Genomic DNA, 19,993 nt, shown 5'->3' with positions numbered 1-19,993 from the left:
TCCTCACCGGGACGTGACCAGACCCTCACTAGGAAGACTACCAGTACCATGACGATGCGGAACGAATAGGGTTTGAAAACAACTCTTGCTCCAAATGCATCTTTCTGTATTCTTCTATTTTATAACCAATAAAACTGCCCAAATGTTTCCTTTTACAGTATATGTAAAATATTATTTTTCTAGGGAGATTTATGGGAATACAGACAGTACCACTTAGATTATGAGCCCTGAAATTATACTACCTTGGCCCCCAAATAATCTAGCTGGTCAGTTTTTTCTTTTTTTTTTTTTTTGATATTTTATTTATTTATTTGACAGAGAGAGTGAGAGAGCACAAACAGGGGAAGCAGAGAGGGAGAAGGAGAAGCAGGCTCTGCACTGAGCAAGGAGCCCGATGCGGGACTCGATTCCAGGACCCTGGGATCATGACCTGAGCCAAAGGCAGATGCTTAACTGACTGAGCCACTCAGGCACCCCTAGCTGGTCAATTTTAGGTAGTATCATCAAAGAAGAAAAGAGGAAGCATGGTCTTTGCATGGCCAGCTCTGAAAGTAAGAGTGGGATGGTCTTAAAGGGAACAAGATTAAGTCCCTGCCTCAGTTAAACCACTGGTGCTAATTATGTCAAGCTTATGAGTAAACACCTCCTTTAGACTCTCAGCTTCATTCAGAGAAAAACTCTATTCATACAGTTAGATTCTAACCCCATATCAGCAAGTCATCCCAATAACTGCTCGTGAGCAGTTACGAACAGCAGAATGGGGGAAGTTCAACAATGTCTCCTTATCCTGGGTTGTCAAGACCTACTAAGGAGGGACTTGGGGGAATCATCTCTGAGTAGAGATACCATGCCTGGAACAATTATCTGTGCATATAAATTATGTGTTTATGTCTCATATATATGTCAGGCTCCAGTGTTAGCTCACAGTACTGTATGATGAGCCTGTTGAACAGCCATCACTAGATTTCCTTTTATGGGTTTAGGATTTCACACACCATTTCATATTAGAGTTTTAAAATTAAAGTAGTTTAAAAAAAAAAACTTTCCTGATGTCTGACTCAGAGAAAAAGAATGGAAAGCTAAAAACAAGACACAATGTCAGCTGAAATAAACTTGAATGCCCACCATGCTTTTTATTCTCAGCCCTCACGCAGAAAGATCTCAGTTGTTCAATGAACCGATTAATACCAATGACTGTAATTGTCATTCAAATGATGTGAGTTCACAGGATAAAGACAAAAACAGTTTAATTCAGTGTTCCAGGAAAATACAAGTGCTCATTGGGTTGGAAGGAGGAAGACACTAACAATGCAATTATATTCCAGAAAAGTCTATGTCCATGTGCATCTGTCTGTGGTTCTTGACTGGGAATTCTGCCTCGGAAGTGTGCCACGGAGCTGCCATCATCCTCGGTCGGGCTTGACCCCGTGCCCTTGGCTGCCCCCACAGCAAGCCCACACCTGGATCGCGGGTCAGACGCTCGCACCCTGAGCTGCCCGCCGTGAAAGGTGTCTACGTCCAGCCTGACAGACAAAGATGCTTTACCACATTTACCCTTGGTGCTTCCTGGATCGAAACTTCAGACTGTTTTCTGACTTCATTAATAATGAAGAAGGAAAGAGAAGCTCTTTTGCTGTGAAGTTGGATGATGCTGATGAGTTTTATTTTTGTACCTTAGGATTTCTTTTTTCCTCCGTCATTCAGGAAAGCTATTAGATAGCCCTGGAGGATGTCTTTGTAAACCTCCTCCCTGTCTTCTGATACTGGATAGGAGCAGTTTGAAATAGTCTCCAAGGGATGAGCTCAGAAGTGGGGCAGGGGAGGGGGGTGGTGGTAGGGGTGGGGAGCCAAGCTTCCGCCTCATCACCATGTGGTGGCCAAGTGACAGCACAAGGGGGGAAGGCTGGCTGTGTGTCTGGAGGTGGGAGGGGTGCTCAGAGCTGAGGCGCCAAGCTCCCATTACAGCGCTAGCTTCTTGAGAATCTATGACATGAAAAGCCCAAAATCCCATCTGGGAAGTAATTGCAGACCTCCTAACCAAGCCGGTTCAACCAGGTCTGGATTCTGAGGCTCAAAGATTCTTGTGGTTTATGGACCAAATGATTTTAGGGGCATTAGTGTGGGAAATAGCAGGTTGGGAAGCTGATGGAAAGCAGGTGATAGAAGCTTCTGGCATTTAAAAATGCTTCGATAAGATTGAAAAATCCCAGGAGCCAAAACAGGCTCTTTTAGCACAGCGCACCTTGTCAGCACCCAAGGGACACTCGCTTTAATCTGGGGGGCTTTCACATTCGCTTTCTGAATGCGGTTGCAGTGACCTGAGGGTGTGTGAGTGATGTCATTTTCAGTGCTGTTAAGCCACATTTTGTGACAGTGGCCCGCATTTAGTGTAGCCAGAACCACAGATGTTTCTTAGTGATATTTAGCTAGTATATAAAGGCACATACAACAACAGTCTCTTCCACTATGGTTTTTATCTTTCCATCTAGTACCATTGAAGGTCCATTCCTGCCATCACACCCGACTGACGGAATCTGAACACCAGCGCGTTGTGCTTCGTCTCAATCCACCAAGCTACCAATTTCACACTCTGCCGTCCAGGCTCCCCCAGGCATCGCGCTGTGTTTCAGGATCTCTCAGTGGGAGCTTGACTGGCATTTGGGGGAAGGAGGAAGAGGAGAGCGAGAGGGGGTGGGGTTCGAGCAGTTCATGGTATAGAGCTGTCCCATGCAGTAGGAATGAGTAGCATGTCTCCCCCGCCACCTCCCCCCTACATTGCCCACATTAAATCCCTCTGTCAATACACATTTCCAGATGTCCCTTTGGGAAAGAGAAATGCAGTTAAGAAACTATATAAAAAGAACTCAGTAATGAAACCTCAAGTGTCTTGCATAGCTAAGCATGAAGAACTGAAAAATTAGGCCAGACTGTGGCTGGATTGCATGGAGGTATCATTCTGAGTCCAGGCATTTTGCACCCCATAGTTTCCCAGAAATTATCTTATTCGTAGTCTCGGGTAAAGAGAAGACTTAAATAAGTGAGCAGAGAGAAGTGGAGGTTGGAGAGTCATTAGACCCGCGACTGATGTGTATCATGCTGTCCCAGTCCCTGGATCCACAAGGGACTCAGGAGACATGCTGTGCTCTCTGCTCTTGGATTCCATGGGATTGCCCAGGCACTTAAAGTAAGTCTTCTCCCCACTTTGTTTTTTGGCTTCAGCTAGTGTAAGGTGTCTCAGTTATTTTCAACCAGGAAAACTTGACTCAGAACGTAGGCTTGAAAGGATAATGAATAATGCCTGATGCTGATAAAATGAGTCATTAACACAGCAAGGTCATCGAGGAAATGTCCTACAGATGGTGACCAGGTTTGCCTGGAATCTCAGTATATGCCCTTTGTCCCCCTTTTATATCTAGTGTCCCTATTTGACGGTCAGTTATAGAGGCACCCTAGCCACAAAGGGGACAACGAAGTCTTCATGAGGAAAGTTGACTTTAATACAGGGGGGACTTTAGATGAAAGGAAGAGGAAACATTTTACCGCAGAGTCTCCTTTTGTTATAGATGCATCTGGGCATGGTTCAAGATGAAATATAGCTGGCTTCTAGACTGTCAGGCTATGGGTAAATTAAGGGAGAAGGTAATATTACCTTATTATGTTTTCTTCCCTGGCAAACTCATATATTAAAATCTGTGATTGTGACGCATTACAGTAACTGATTCTGGTTTGGCAGGCAGAATGACAAATGCTTTAGGTTTTATAATGTAGGAAGAGGAATATTGTCTAATAACGTTACTTAGATGACCCCATCTGATTAGCGTCCTCTCCTGTTGCAAGAGGAGCAAAGCAGCAACAGGATTCTTTCCTTTACAAGATCAGTGGTGATTCCCAAGGCTGAGGAACATAGAAAGAGAAGGTCTGTGTCTGAGGCCAGGAATCACACTGAAGCCTCACTTGGGAAAAGCCTCTGTGTCTCTGACACCAGCCAATCAGGTTGTTTCCCGTTTTGAGTTTTCTGTTGCTGGGGTAACGGCACTAGCCTATAGAGTGCAAAGTCAGAAATTGCTTTGTTTTTTCTTTTGCGTTTTAATTTTATTTCATTAACTTGGGACATGTAGGTAGTACTTTGAACATTTCATGGCTGCTCCTTTATCTTGTGGTAATTCATTTTATCAGTGAGACCTTACCTAGTTAGTCCCATCATTGTGCTCATCCCTGGGGCCAGGTCGCTCTGAAAAAAGAGGTCCTCTGACCCCTTTAACACAAAGGACGTCTCTACCCTTTTGTGTGTGTGTCACGTTTCTGTTTGGGATTTACTTGTCTAGAAAGAGGGAGAAGAAAATTAGGACTGGACTGCCTTCTTCCATTTTAATCTTTGGTGGAAAGGCAGTATATAAATAAATAGCAAGAATAAGGTTAACATAACTTTAATTGTAAACTTCTTGCTCTGATTTTCTGAGTAGCCCTATGATGGTTAATTTTTTGTGTCAGTTTGGCTAAGAGATGACCACACAGCAAATATTGTTGGTAAAATATTGTTTCTGGGTGTGTCTGTGAGGCTGTTCTGTAATACATTAGCATTTGAATTGGTGAGCCGGTGAAGCTGAGAAGAGGATGACCCTCCCTAATGTGGGTGGGCTGCATCCAGTTGGTTGAGGGCCTGAATCATAGACTAAAAATGTGGCAGAAGGGCAAACTGGCTGTTTCTCTGCTTGAGCTGAGCCGTCTATCCTCTTCCGCCCTGGACGTCGTTGCTCCCGGTTCAAGGACTTGGACTGGATGACACCACCTGGTTCCCAGTTCTCCAACTTGCAGACAGCAGATTGTGAGACTTCTTGGCCTCCATAAGCACTTGAGCCAATTTCTAGAATAAATAACCTTGGGGGAAATATGTCTCTATATATCCTGTTGGTTCTGTTTCTCTGGAGGACCCTGACAAATACAATCCCTCAAGGAGCCTCCACTTCTTTTTCTGTAAGACTTCCATTTGTTACTATTTGTGGATGCTTTCTGTTATTTGTAGATTTTAATTGCTTGTGTCTCCGGGGCTTAGACACTAAACATGCCCCTGCTGGGTGCACCTCCAGGCCCTCTCTTCTTGCTCTTTGCTCTTGGCAATCCGGACTTGAGTAGCATTTCTTCTGCGACCTCTTGCTGCCATCCTGACTGTGCCTCTAGTGTTCCCCTTCCTGTGGCTTCCCTTCTACTCTGGAAGGGTCAGTTGATCCCTGACAGTTGACTCTGTTTCTCAAGCTGCTCCCCTTCTTCCTCAGATTGCCGGAATTAAGAGCCTGCCGTCTTTTCACATTTTCTTTGCCTTCTGGTCCAGACATTTGTTTCCTTTTTTTTTTTTTTTAAAGATTTTTTTATTTATTTATTCGACAGAGATAGAGACAGCCAGTGAGAGGGAACACAAGCAGGGGAGTGGGAGAGGAAGAAGCAGGCTCAGTGCGGAAGAGCCTGATGTGGGGCTTGATCCCATAACGCTGGGATCACACCCTGAGCCAAAGGCAGACGCCCAACCGCTGTGCCACCCAGGCGCCCCCAGACATTTGTTTTCAATCACACTCCCCTGGATCTTGTGTTGTGGGCTATCCAGTAATGAAAAGCAGCACATCAGTACGTTCTGGGTCTGTCAGAAACGTCCCTTACTTTACATAAATCTTGTTTAACTTCTCCGTTAGTTGGATAATCCCTTCTGGGAGATACTCTCCCATGAGAACAGAATTTAACTCAGGCCTGGTCTCGGTCTATACATGTCCTTCCTGGCTCTCCTCCCATCTTTGCAATGCTTTCTTTCAGATTCTTAACACTACACATTTCTTGGTTGGGCTGCTTTGAGGTGCAGGCTGTGCTCCAATGACTGTAACCTCTTAATTCATCACATTATGTGGTGAGTATTTTATATGGCTCTTTCTGCCTTTTCCTCTCAAATCTGTCCAGATCTGCTGGATAGAGTTTTTAAAATCTTTAAGTAGTTCTCTTACCATGGATTTCCATTCAAAAACACCCTCATAGAAACACCCAGAATAAAAGGAAAAGAAAGAAACACCCAGAATAATGTTTGAGTGATTACTTTGGTACCCATGGTCCAGTCAACATGACACATAAAATTAATCATCCTCACTGTCTAATATTCTGGAATCAGGTAGTGGTGATGGTTGCACAACTTTCTGAATATACCAGAAACCATTGAAATGTATACATCAAAATGGTGGAAATTGTTAATTTTGTGTTATGTGAATTTTAATTTAAAAAAAGTTAAAAACCACAGAGAATATCACTACATATTTACTAGAAAGTCTTTCTCCTCTCTCTCTGTTGTCTATTTCTGTGATATTCAATATGTATATTGAAACTATATATATGAGAGATATATACATATGTGTGTGTGTATATATATATGGGAGATGCAAATGTGTATAACATATATATGTCTAAGAATTGACAGTACCAAGTGCTGGCAGAGATACAGAGCAACTGTAACTCTTATACATCACTGTTGGGAATGAAAAATGGTACAGTCACTTTGGAAAATAGTTTGATAGTTTCTTATAAAATTAAACATACTCTTACCTTCAGACTGAAATATCCCGCCCCTAGGTACTCACCCAAGAGAAATAAAAACTTAGATTCGCACAAAAATAACATTTGAGTGTTTACAGTTTTATTTTAGTCTTTCTTCCCCCTAAATGAAAACAACCCAGCAAAGCCTCGATTGATGAGCAGACGAACAGAGTTTGTCATCCTGGGCGGTAACAAGGAAGGGACTGCTGATAGACACAACAGAAGACTGTCAGGTGTCCTATGCCAAGTTCGAGAGAACAGACTCAAAAGGTTACCCACTTTATGGTTCAGTTCATATGGAAACCTGCAGGATTATTATATGGACATTCCGGAAAGAATGTGGGGACAGAAAACAGATCAGTGGTTTCGAGGGGTTGTGGCCCAGGTTAAGGACTGACTGCAAAGGAGAGATTTTGGAGGGAATGAAACTGTTCTATATCTTCATTGAGGTGATGGTGACACAACATATGTATTAGTCTAACTCCTAGAATGTTGCTGTAAAAAAAGTCTAAATTTTATTATATGTAAATAATACCTGAATTTTTAAATACAGGGAAAGTGCATATATGTATCCCTATGCACAGCATCTGACAAATAGTCAGGCACTCAATAAATGTTAATGGCATCTTTATTTTTTTAAGTGTTAAATCATAACATGGAATGTAAGAGCTAAACTTTAATTTGTTGTGAATTATCAGAACTTTCTCTAGCAGCCCTACGGAGAAAATGAGAACTTCCCTAGGGTATTAAACAAAACTAGGTTTGGGACTGGTTGGTTGAAGAGTTTCCCTGGCTTTGCACATCCTGCATTTGGGCAGGTATTTGATTTGTTCTCCATTTTGTTGGGCTGGAAGGGCCCAGCTCTTGTCAGTGTGTATGGGAAGGAGGGAGCTTCAAGGGGCTAAAGTCTCAAATCCTGGCTGTCAGAACACTTAAAATACTGATTTGAGGTAAAATGAAAAAAAGTAAGCATAAGGTAATGAGTTTTTCCTAAAACGAAATCTCTTTAACTTAAAGGATTGCCTGTTACTCTGACAACATTTGCATTTTTCTTTTAAATTAAATTGGCTTTCATTTGTGAAATAGTAGTTTGGTGGATGACTTTTTGGTATTTTGATGTTTCGAAATGTCATAAAAACAGACTACAGGGCTGTTTAATTCTCTGTATCTCTCTCCTCTGTCCCTCTGTTTCCTTTTCTCTCTTTCTCTCTCATCTGTTTTACCCAAGCATGCGATGCAGGCATGGGTCTGGAAAATGCTGGTTGAAGACGGAGTTGAGTGTGCAGGGTACAAGGTAGGGGGAGGGGTCCCGTGACCGTGGCGCCCCTCCTTCTCTGCCCCCATCTCTGCCTGGGCTCTTGCACCCAGCTGACTTCAGCAGTGTGGCAGTCTACCATGTCTCAGAAATGCTTTGAAAATTCACAAGGCATTTTCTGAGTTTCAAGGACGTGTTCAGAAGTGTTGGATTTAAATGATCAAAAGCAAGGCTTTGCAGGTCACACCTTTCCCCACATGAAGGGGAGGATTCACACCTCTCTGGATATTTTGCTGTTTCACCCTGTCTGCCTAAAACACCGGCAAGATGGCTCTGGTTCCATCTAGGCCATGTTTGGATCATGCTTCCCATGCCGGGCTCAAGCAAGGATCTGGCCGTGATCCCAAATGCCTACAGATCCTGCTTCCCTCAGTTTCTGGACGCCACCTGCTATGAAGAGGTCCTTCCACAGGCCTGTAGGAACTTGTTGCCACCTTGTAAAAGCTTTCTTTGAGCTGAGCGTCATCCCAGCTTTACTCTACTGAGGGTCAGCTTTGTTCCTGCAGCCTGATTGAGATTTACTAGGCTGCCCCCCCTGTGCCACAGGCTAGGGGAACCCAGAGTTCAGACTCAGAGCCAGTAAATAATACTAGTTGACTGCCATTGTGCCAGCACTTTAGGATCCATCTAAATTTGTCCTAATAATATCTTATGATGCTTACGCTCAGTAACTACTGCCATAATGCTTTGCTTATGTGATTGCATTTACAGATATTTTTATTAATGATTCCATATAACAAGCCCATGGAATGATTTGCTCTTTGCCTGGGAGGTCCTGATTTCTCCTTCCAACTTCCCATCCCTCAATCATTGAGTGATAGGGTGGGGATACAAAGGCTGGCCCCCTTGCCTCAAGGTGGGACAACTTTTTGGTGCAAGGACTTTCCACAGGATCAGACTGAAGCTTGTCTCTGGTTGAGACTGCATCTGCTTTGGCCCACCTGTTCTGCTTTTCTTATTCCCCTTATCCTGACAGCACCCCTTAACCAGTTATTTGAATGTAAATGCTGTCTTAGGCTCTGCCTCCAGGTAATCTGATCAAGACTGGTGTGAACCCAGAGTTACCACACGTGGTATGGATATGTGCAAGTCCAGTTGCCTTCAAGATAATTTGTCAAGAGCACTGCCTACTGGAGATATTTCATACTTAGTGGCACCAACCAGCCCAGCCTAATCTCCTTGGGAAGAAAGTTGGCCACTGCCTTTTAGGTTATTTTCCTGAAAATTCTGGAATAAATAGGAATGTTTCCTGAAGAAACATCGTTAAGAGTTATAAAGCCTGTTGCACATCATAATACTGGATATGCTGGGCACAGAGGTCACAATGGTATTGAGTGTATAGATTTCTCGTGGCTACTGTAACAAATCACCACAGACTAGGTGGCATAAAATGACAGAAATTTACTCTTTCTCAGTTTTTGAATACAGGTGTCTAAAACTAGTACCCCTAGGTCAAAAGCAAGGTATTGTGCCAGTGCTGTGCTCCCTCTGGAGGTTCGAAGGGAGAATCCGTTTCTTCTTCTGATCTCTGGTATCTACCAGCAGTTTTTGGTTTGGACCTGCATTACTCCTATCTCAGTCTCTGAGGTCCCAGTGATTTTCTCTTTATCCGTGCCAAAAGGCCCTCTGCCTCCCATGTATAAGACTGTGTATGATTGCATTTAGGACTCACTCATAAAATAAGATAAACTCCTCATCTCAAGATCCTTAACTTAATCTCATATGGAAAGATCTTATTTCCATATAAAGTAACATTTCCAGGTTCCAGGGATTAGAATGTGGATCTCTTTGGTTTCAGCCTAACACAAGCGAACAATTGCGGTGCTAGTCTGCCTTCCTATGCTCTTTCATAATAAACCTCCATCATCAAAGGTGATCCAAAAAGCTCTTCTTCACACATTTTACACTTGACATAGTCTGTACTATGGAGGACACAGAGAAGTGAAATCACAGCCCTTGCTCTCAAGAATCATGCCATTATTTCGGAGACATATCTCCTGCTCAACGATAAATAACAACTCAAAGTAATATAACTTAATAGCCATTGACACCAGATTCTTTACAAGCCTTACATTCCAAGAAGGGGTGGAGAAAGCCTCTGAGCTGGAGTGGTGACAGAAGGGGAAGACTCAAGCCAAGCCTTAGCATTTTGTTGAATTTGGCCAGGCAGAGGAGAAGAGAGTTGTCTTAATCCATTTGGGTAGCTATAACAAAATGCCACAGACTAGGTGTCTTATAAATAAGAAAAAATGTATTTCTCACAGTTCCGGATGCTAGAATTCTGGCCCCAGCATGGTTAGGTGAAGATGGTCATGCAGGTCACAGACTTCTCATTGTATCCTCACATGGCAGAAGGGATCAGGGAGCTCTGGTTGGTGGTGGTGGGGGGGGAGGTCTCTTTTATCGGAGCAGTGATCCCATTCATGAAGGCTCCATCCATGTGATTTTCTGATACCACATTGCATTAGGATTCCAACTTGGGAATTTTGGGAAAACATAAACATTCAGACCACAACAAGAGTTCAATTTATTTTCTCATTTGATTTCTACACTTGCCCTTTAAGACTGTGTTTTTCAAACATTTTTGGCTCAATTCATATTAACAAATACATTTTATATCATGACTTAGTGATTAAAATGTATTTATGAAATAAAAGTTTCATAAGACAATATTTATCTTTTAACTCTTACGAGTTCTGTTATATTTTCTTTTCTATTCCATTCTATTTCATTTCATCCAGTTTCATTAAAAAATGCCAGTTGAGGCTCAATACCTCACTAATTTGTGTTATAACCATTAGAGTGGATTGGGACATAGACACTTAAAAACCACCACTTCATTGAAAATATTGTATCATGATTTCTCACCCTACTGGCTATTAGCTATCTGTTGTTGCAGCTAACAATTATCCCCAAAATTAGTGTCTTAAAACAACACCTCCTTGTAAGCTCAGAGTTTCTGTGGGTCAGGAATCTAGGCATTGCTTATCGAGGTGCATCGGCCTCATGGTCTCATGGTCTCCGACCAGGCTGCAGTCAAAATGTTGGCCAGAGCAGTGGTCTCATCTGAAGGCTCAACTGGAAAGCAGAAGGTTTCACTTCCAAGCTCACTCAGGGGCTTGTTAGCAGGACTCAATTCCTTAGAGACTTTGAAGGTCTTGATTCTTTGCTGGCTGTTGGCTGGGGGCCAGCCTCAGTTCATTTCCCTGTGGACTTCTCTAGTTGGCTTCATCAGAGTGAGTAAAATAGAGAGCAAGAGGGAGTGAGCAAGACACAATCAGTTTTTTTGTCATGTAGTCTCAGAAGTGATATCTCACAACTTTTACTATATTCCATTTGTTAGAAGGGAGTCACTTAGTCCAGCCCACACCTAAGGGGAGAGAATTGTGCAATGGAGTGAATACCACAAGGCTGGGAGTTACTGGGGGACCATCTCAGAGGCTGTCTACTACGCTGGTAAGTCTGATATCAGCAAGAGAAGGAATTAGTGGTGCTTCGGGGGTATTGAGCATAAGTTGCAGTCTAACCTGCTCAGCCCTTTCATGAGCCGTCTTTTCTTGTGGCAGTGCATCCAGGGTGTGATGCTATCTACAGTTATGACCCTAAAGAACAAAATACTGAGGAGAATGGCCTCGAGCTAAATAGGAAAGCAAGCATGTAACCTTCATTTCACATTGGTGGGGGGAGAATGAGGTGTGGTGATTGATTTGCTTCTGGTCATTCTGTGAGTTAGTGATAATACTGTAGTTACAGCACAGCTCTCCCATCAGGAGAGATGAGTAACTTGACTGCCATTATTCAGCTTTCCTAACTTGGTAAGTTGTTAATCTGACCGTGGTTACACAGCTAGGTGTTTAACATGGTGGCATACTGTGTCATACCAAGCCAGAAGTTTGAATGAAAAGAACTAATTATCTCTGTTCACTGAAATTTGCCAATTTAGGAATATTTACTTTTTCTGAGGCAGAGTTTATAACTTTAATAAAGGAAGCCAACTGTGTTACTCTTTTTCAGATTTCCTCACAAAAGGTGGGTACTATTCTCTTCTTCCTAACCACAGTCCATTCTTTGTTAGTAACAAGAAACTCTAGTGGTCTTTAGAAATTGGATAATAATTAAAAATACTGAAAAGTCTTAAGAACAGAATGTTATGCCACACAAAATCTAGGGTCTTCCTACCTTTTAGTTATTTATTTGAAGGAATGAAAGATTGGCATTTGGGAAAATGATTTCAAATCCTTAGCCGCCTCCTTTCCACTAGGGCTCTGTGTTAGGCTGATATAGTGTCCTAGCAATGCTCTGATGAGTAGCCAGTGACTCACTGATGTGTCTATTTTATATATAGTATTTTCCAGTGTGTTGAATGCAGTCTGGACCCTAGAAGGGTAAGGATGACTTCCTGCAGCAAGAGATGGTGAGAGGCCTAACGGTTGTTGGAGAGGATGAGTTTGGGAGCTCAAGGCCCTTTCTGTAGCCTCACCCCATCAGGGAATAATAACACTGCTCTTTACCTGCTTATGTTGCCATGGTGATCTCCACACTTGCAGTATCCAGAGGCAATTGTGCAGAGACTGGAGGATTTTCTGCTCCCGACATCCCACTGAAGAGATTTCAGTGAGTGCTCACCAGTGATGCAGCCTGCATTCAGATGATGGCAGAAGAGATTTGAATAGCAGGGGGAGCTGTCATGGAGTGGTGGGGGGAGGAGGAAAGAAAAAGAGAGAGAGAAAGAAAGTTAGTTTTATTAAAAAAAAAAAAAAATCCTGTCTTTGAACTGGAAATAATCCTGGGGTTTGAGAGAACTTTTTATCCTTTATTTCCTCCCTCACTACAGTCATACCTCTGAGGTTTTTTTTTTTTTTTAGGTTGATATTTAATTAATTGATTAATTACTTTTATTATGTTATGTTAGTATACCTCTGAGGTTCTGAAAAACATCTGCCCAGAACTCCTAATCTGGGGATGGGTTGAGAGGGAAAGAGTGCTGAGGCATGAAACTAAGTGTGTATTTATATCTTTTTCTCGTTTTCGGAGTTTTGAGAGTAGGAGGCATGTGGTATCTTTTTTCTGAAAGATCTTTCCTATTTTCTGGATGATAAGACATGGCAAAATAGAATAAAATTGATCTGTGAGTTCAAAGTAGGAGACTGAGAAGACCAGAGAAGGATTTTAGATGCCTTGAAATTAATGATGAAAATTATTGAAAATATAATAAAAATATTTTGGAATGACTACAAATATAATAACCTCCCTTTACCTTTTTATTCTTTGTCATGCATGTCATCTCTGGCATGCAAGGGTCTTACCTGACAGAAATGTTGGTAGGACATCTGCCCACAAAGAAGTTCTTGAAACTACTCAAATTTTCCTTTCAGGACATGCATTTCTGTCTTTTCTCTCTTTTCTCCCTCCCTTCTTTTCTTCCTTTCTTTCTATATCTGCTTAGTTAGTGTAACAGAACCAACATGAATTGGCTCCTTGGTGAGTCAGAAACTGCACCAGATTGAGTTGTCGGACAAAGAAAACTTTATTTGCCCCCAGTAAAGAGATCACAGGGAATATTTTCCAAAGCTGTGACTTCCCGTCAAGTTCCCTTGAAGGAAATATCCAAGTGGGGTAGGCAGAATTTTACTTCTGCATTTACAAGGGAACGCCATCACAAGAGAATGCCAGTAGGATTTTAGAAAGCTGTGGTGAACCACCGCTGATCTTGCTTTAAGATTGCTGGTCGCAGGCAGCTCATCTCCGTAGTGTGAGTGGATGTGGGTCGAGAAACTGACTGGAGCTTATGCATGGACACTGCCACCATCTGTTCAGTCAAATAACCATCTAAAATGGATTCAATTATAGTGACCTCAGACTGTGGAGTAAACTGTGTCCTTATGGGTATTTCTCATCTCAGGTCAGTTTGCTTCCGCCTCCCTCGTTCCCTATGGCCAGGAGGCAGCGTAACACAGATGAGGCAGGGATGGAAGTTTGGCGGTGCAGAGGTAAGGGTGCGTGGCTGGCTGGGATTTTGTTCCTGTAGCTCTCCAGGCATGACTGCTTGCTTACCTTGTTTTGGGGTCAGGAAGGATACCCTTAGGGAAAACATGCTTTCCTTTTGAACATGGCTGATGGGAAGAATTATAATGTTGGAAAAGTCAGCCATCTTGGGAGGTTTACCAGAGGTTCCTCCTTGACCTAGTTTCAAATCCTCTGTTGCATTTCCTCTTTCAGCCGTTAAGATTTAGGTTGCTATTAAATGTCTTCAGTTTAATTTGCTCCAGAGGTCAACGCCCCAGCATCTGGTCCACAGCAAGTGCCAGAAAGACCTAAATTGCTCCAGTTGTCCTCAGCGTAACCAGTATCCCACTTCTCAATAAAGCAACCAGCTTTGAGCCTGCATTCTAAATGTGAGCTCATCCTTATACAGTGAGAGAATAAATTTCTGTGAACTTGTGTTCTACACCTCTATTTATACATCCACGTTTTCTGCTTCCCTTTATGATAACACAAAGCTTCAGCTGAAACCACAAATTGCTTAAGTGACCTCATTTCATCAGCTTGCTTTTTCCTATTCTTCAAGATGGTATTTAAAGAGTTAAAAAAAAAATGCGGGGACAGGAAGAGCTGCAGGTGGAAATTTCAGATGTTCAGTTGAAAATGCAAAACACTGAACAAGTACCTGGGCAGAGAACAGACGGGAGTAATAGTGAAGGCAAACGCCCAAGGATGTCTTCCATGTCCTCTTGTAGAGACTGAGGTTTTTGAGTGCTGGTTTCAAAGTAAGCAGCATGGGCCTTATGGGGGAGCTTGTTACAATGCAGCACCTCAGGTTTCCTGCCCAGCATAGTGAATGCAAATCTGCGTTTTAACAAGCCCCCTGGAGATTCTTAGGCACTTTAAAGTTTGAGGAGCACTGGCCTAAAAGCTTTGTTGGTGTTGTTATAACAACCTGATCGCATCCATTCCATTTGAACTGTAGATCTTCCCCATTGCTGGCAAATCCAGCCCAGGGTTTCAGCTTGGCCAAGAGACCAAGCCAGGGTCTGCAATCCCTGTTTTAGCCTTGCCTGCCATTACTCCCCATGCACACCGTTATGTGCACACCGCACTCCCCATGCCTGCCCTTATCTCCCCTCGGATGAGAGTATTTCAGTCACCATGTGAGTGTTTGTCCCAGAGCACACACTCACACAGTTACCTGCCTTTTCTGATGCTGTTCTTTCTGATACACCCTCTTTTGCTTTCCTCTGCGCATAATGGCATCTTGTCATGATGACATCTTGTCAGATGTGCAAGTGTTGCTGGGTGAACTAGGGAGACCTCTGGGCCCTGAGGCCTCTGCCCAGCTTGTCCCCGGGATGCAGGGGTTGGAGGAACGTTGCCAGGAGGGTCTTAGTCTATCTCAAGAAAAGAATTCAAGGACGGACACAGGGTGTTTTGAGTAGTGCAAATGAAGGGTTTATTAAAGTCAGCGAGAGTACACTCCAGAGCTGTGAGAGTGGGTGAGCTCAAGGGAGAGCTGTGCCCCCGGTTTGGGTGCCTGTCTTGTACTGACAGTTCTTAACTGAGGGGTGGGGTGCTTATTACTTGGAGGAGGTTTCTTTGGGAGCAGGGTTTTGTGCCTTCTCCTCCTTATTTGGCCAGGGTCTCTGGCCTTCTTTGACTTGGGTCTGGCTGGTTTGATCTGACTTCTTGGGGCTTCTTTGTGAATGTGTTTGTGGGATGCTGCCAGGACAGGTCACTAACTTTCCTGGGAAGGGGCCTTGATTCTCCTTTTGCTGGTCTCCAGGCACCCTGTTAAAGCCTAACTGCCTTCTCTAATGCAACGGCCCCATCAAATGATATCTCCTTAGTGAAGCCTCTCCACCCATGGATGGGATTCCTCTCTCTCTTTGAACCCTTGTAACACTTGGTTTATAGGTCCTTCATGGTGTTCTAGTGACGGCTTGTTATCTTGTAGACGGTTCCTCTGAGCTGCTTCCTCCTCTTCCACCTGTTCCATGCTGTAAGCTCTCAGAAACCATGGCTGCACTTTAGCTCGTAAGGGTTTGCCCACAGTACGGGGTCAGTATCTTGCACATAATGTGCAGTCAATGTATTAAATTATCCATCGGTAGAATTTGGTGAATATAAAGTAATCCTATCCGAGGCTCCACATTTAAGGAAGGTGATGAGGGTTATCGTCCATGCACATCATGAGTTGGACTTTTAGTACCTAAAGAACATCCTTTTTTTTTTAAAGATTTCTTTTTTTTATTTATTCAACAGAGAGAGAGAGACAGCCAGCAAGAGAGGGAACACAAGCAGGGGGAGTGGGAGAGGAAGAAGCAGGCTCATAGCAGAAGAGCCTCACGTGGGGCTCGATCCCAGAACGCCAGAATCACGCCCTGAGCCGAAGGCAGACACCCAACCACTGTGCCACCCAGGCGCCCCCTAAAGAACATTCTTTTGCTCAGCTCCCTTTTGGAGGAATCACTTCGGTGGCAGAGGACAAGAACGAACCATCTGGTCGTAGAACATTATGAGGCTTGTTGGTCCTGGTATACGTTTAATCTCTGGTTTGTCCCCCTTAATGTGGGCTGCGGACCCAGATGACCGGGCCCGTGTGTGAACCTTGGTTCTGCTCCTCCCTACATCTGTCCCCTTGCTCAAGGCATTTGAGCCTCAGTGTTTTGTATAATAAATGGGACACAAGAAGGGGTTGACATGGTGGCTGGCACATGGGGGGCTCTAACTAAACAGTAACTGTTTCAGGATTTCGAAGATGATGATAATGTGATTGAACTAATAGGACCGTTGTTTGTCGTAGCATTTAAAAAAAAATTTAAACCACCAGCTCTTAAGAGGGTGTGTGTACCTGCAGTGTTCGGTGCTCCCTGGAGGACTGATCCCACTGAGATGCTTTTCACATGCAGATGGATATAGAATCATCCCCAAATGATAAGGTGGAATTAGCTCAGTCACAGAGTATTTTTCCCCTCTACCATCCATTTACAAATTTCTCTAAATAACTTAATACCTTTGAATCAACTGCTATATAGAATAGCACCTACAGTTTCCACCAAAGTAAGGAAAATCTGTGTGGAATAAGGTAAACAAAGACACTTTATAGACATTATCTTAAGCACTGAAAGACAGAGCAGGAAGAGAAAAATAATTAGACTATGATATTAACAACATCACTATTTTCTTTTTTTTCTTTTTTTTAATGATTTTTTATTTTTATTTTTTTATTGTATTATGTTAGTCACCATACAGTACATCCCCGGATTCCAATGTAAAGTTCGATGCTCCATTAGTTGCGTATAACACCCAGTGTACCATCCAATACGTGCCCTCCTTACCATCACCAGACTATCTCATTCCCCAACCCTTCTCCCCTCTGAAGTCCTCAGTTTGTTTCTCATAGTCCATATTCTCTCATGTTTCATACCCCCTTCTGATTACCCCCCCCTTTGTTTATCCCTTTCTTCCCCTACCGATCATCTTAGTTCTTATGTTCCATAGATGAGAGAAATCATATGATAATTGTCTTTCTCTGCTTGACTTATTTCACTTAGCATTATCTGCTCCAGTGCCGTCCATGTTGCAGCAAATGTTGAGAATTCGTTCTTTCTGATAGCTGAGTAATATTCCATTGTATGTATGGACCACAACTTCTTAATCCAGTCATCTGTTGAAGGGCATCTCGGCTCCTTCCACGATTTAGCTATTGCGGACAATGCTGCTATGAACATTGGGGTGCATATGGCCCTTCTCTTCACTACGTCTGTATCTTTGGGGTAAACACCCAGTAGTGCGATGGCTGGGTCATAGGGTAGCTCAATTTTTAACTTTTTAAGGGACCTCCACACTGTTTTCCAGAGTGGCTGTACCAACTTGCATTCCCACCAACAATGTAGGAGGGATCCCCTTTCTCCACATCCTCTCCAACAATTGTTGTTTCTTGCCTTGTCTATTTTTGCCATTCTAACTGGCGTGAGGTGGTATCTCAGTGTGGTTTTGATTCGAATTTCCCTGAACATCACTATTTTCTGCTTGTGATATTGTCGTGGCAACGGAGGAACCAGTTAGCGTAGCAAAATCTTCTTGCTTGCTTGGTGTGTTCTGTAGCCTGTCATCTTGAGAACAGCCCCGTACTTGACAGCTTAACGGTTTTAACATAGACATCTTGATTAAGTTGGTGCATTTCTGCTTTCTTGAAATATCCAACTGACCTTCATTAGTTCTTCCTTCTCTGATACCTCATTTCACAAAATAATTTTCCTTTTCTTCCTGTCTTTCAATTTTGCTCATTCTCATTGTCCTCAGAACTTTATTAAACTATATCATTTTCTCATCTTTCACATCTGTTACTTTCTTACTAACTTTACAACTGATTAACTATGTTATTTGATATTTCCATGAAATCAAGGACTCCGCTTCTCTTTGGACTTTTCTCAGTTTGTTTCTTATGTTATGAAACCAAAGAGAGACTTTTTTTTTTCCTGGTGACTCTTATTAAGAAGTATTTCAAATTATCACTGCCTAGAAAGTGAGGAGAGGCCTAGAAGTTTGTGGAAAAAGTGAAGCCACTGTGATCCTGTTGGATCTAAATAGCAGGGATTAGAAAATTCTGTGGTGTGTGTGGGGGGGTGTGCGCCTGGGTGTCTCAGTCCTTAAGCGCCTGCCTTTGGCTCAGGGCGTGATCCCGGCGTCTTCCTCTCCCACTTCCTCCTGCTTGCGTTCCCTCTCTCGCTGGCTGTCTCTCTCTGTCAAATAAATAAATAAAATCTTTAAAAAAAGAAAAAAGAAAATTCTGTGGGGTTCTCGAAACCTGTTTCTCCTACCCTCCTATCCAGTTCTTTCTTTGATAGCAGCATTTCATTTTCCTTTAGGGGTTCTCTACTCCCACTTTTAGACCATGTGTTCAAGTGGGGCTGACCATATCCCCTTTCTAGAGGCTGGCGCATGGCCCAGACTTGACCGGTGAGGTCCCTGGCCAGAACTTTCTCTAGATCCAGTGTATTAGGCATTTTTCCAGCTGAGGTGTCTAAGCAGGCAAGACATAAACTGGAGCTGCTCTTGTCTGTTTTTGTTGTCACCGAGGGAGAGCCCCTTCGGGAGGAAGCCACCCAGAGAGGAGCAAAGCTGAGATGCAGTGAAGATGACCAGGTCTTAGGATCCACTGGGCTCAGAATCAGGTTTTTTAATTCTGTCAGCTATTTAAATACCTGGCTTAAGCCGGTTGGGCTGTATTCTGTCACTGTGAGCTACACTAGTCCTGTCTAATACAAGGAGCTTGGATTCATTCATAGCTTTGTGTGGTGTGGAAGGTTGAAGAGGAAATGGAGTTTTCCTAAATTTCCCATGCCAGTTTTATCCTATAGGGAACTTGGGAGAGTCTCGCTTTACCCCATTCACATAGACTTGGAGGCAGTTGAGTCTAGTGGTGGTGAGCAAAAACTCCTTGGTTTCAGCTTCTGTTTTTGCACCTGTGTGGCCTTGGGCACATAACTTAACCCCTCTGACCTTCAGTTTCTTTATGTATAAATACAGTTGTAAGGATTAAATGCCAGGCTGTGTAGAGGTTAGCCTGTGGACAAGGGAAGGTAGGGGCAGGAGGACATTCTGAGTGTATGACAGGAAACTCGTCCCAATGGTGGAAAAGAATCTGTAGCCTTACCAGACAGGAGGAGCCACAGGGGTGACCTCACCATGGAATCCTTTTTACGACTTCTGTGCTCGCAGTAAGTGTGCTCTGTAGAAATTTCTGACCTTCTCAGCCAGTGATCCTTCAAACCCCTAGATCCAACCCTGTCGCTCCTGTTTTAAAAATCCTACAACAGCTACCCATTGTCCAAGCTTCCAAACATACAAATAAAGCTTCCTCGGATCTGACCCAGGGCCATTGATAGACCACTGAGGGCCCCTGAGAGACAGATGGTCTCTCCAAGCAAATTGCTGAGAGGTGTGTGGGAGAGGAATTGAGTTACAGAGAGGCTCTTGCCTGAGTGGATGTAGAAACTTTATGCAGTGCGCAAACAGCACAACCTTCTTCGGGAAGCCCTTGCTTGCCTCCACCTGCCAGTTTTGCCTGTTCTCTTAGGCAGGGGCCCAAACATACTGTTTTCTGGCCATAGT

The sequence above is a fragment of the Ailuropoda melanoleuca genome, chromosome 3 (assembly GCF_002007445.2).
Source record: "Ailuropoda melanoleuca isolate Jingjing chromosome 3, ASM200744v2, whole genome shotgun sequence".
In the NCBI taxonomy this organism is placed as follows: Eukaryota; Metazoa; Chordata; class Mammalia; order Carnivora; family Ursidae; genus Ailuropoda; species Ailuropoda melanoleuca.
This window is presented reverse-complemented; position numbering follows the sequence as displayed.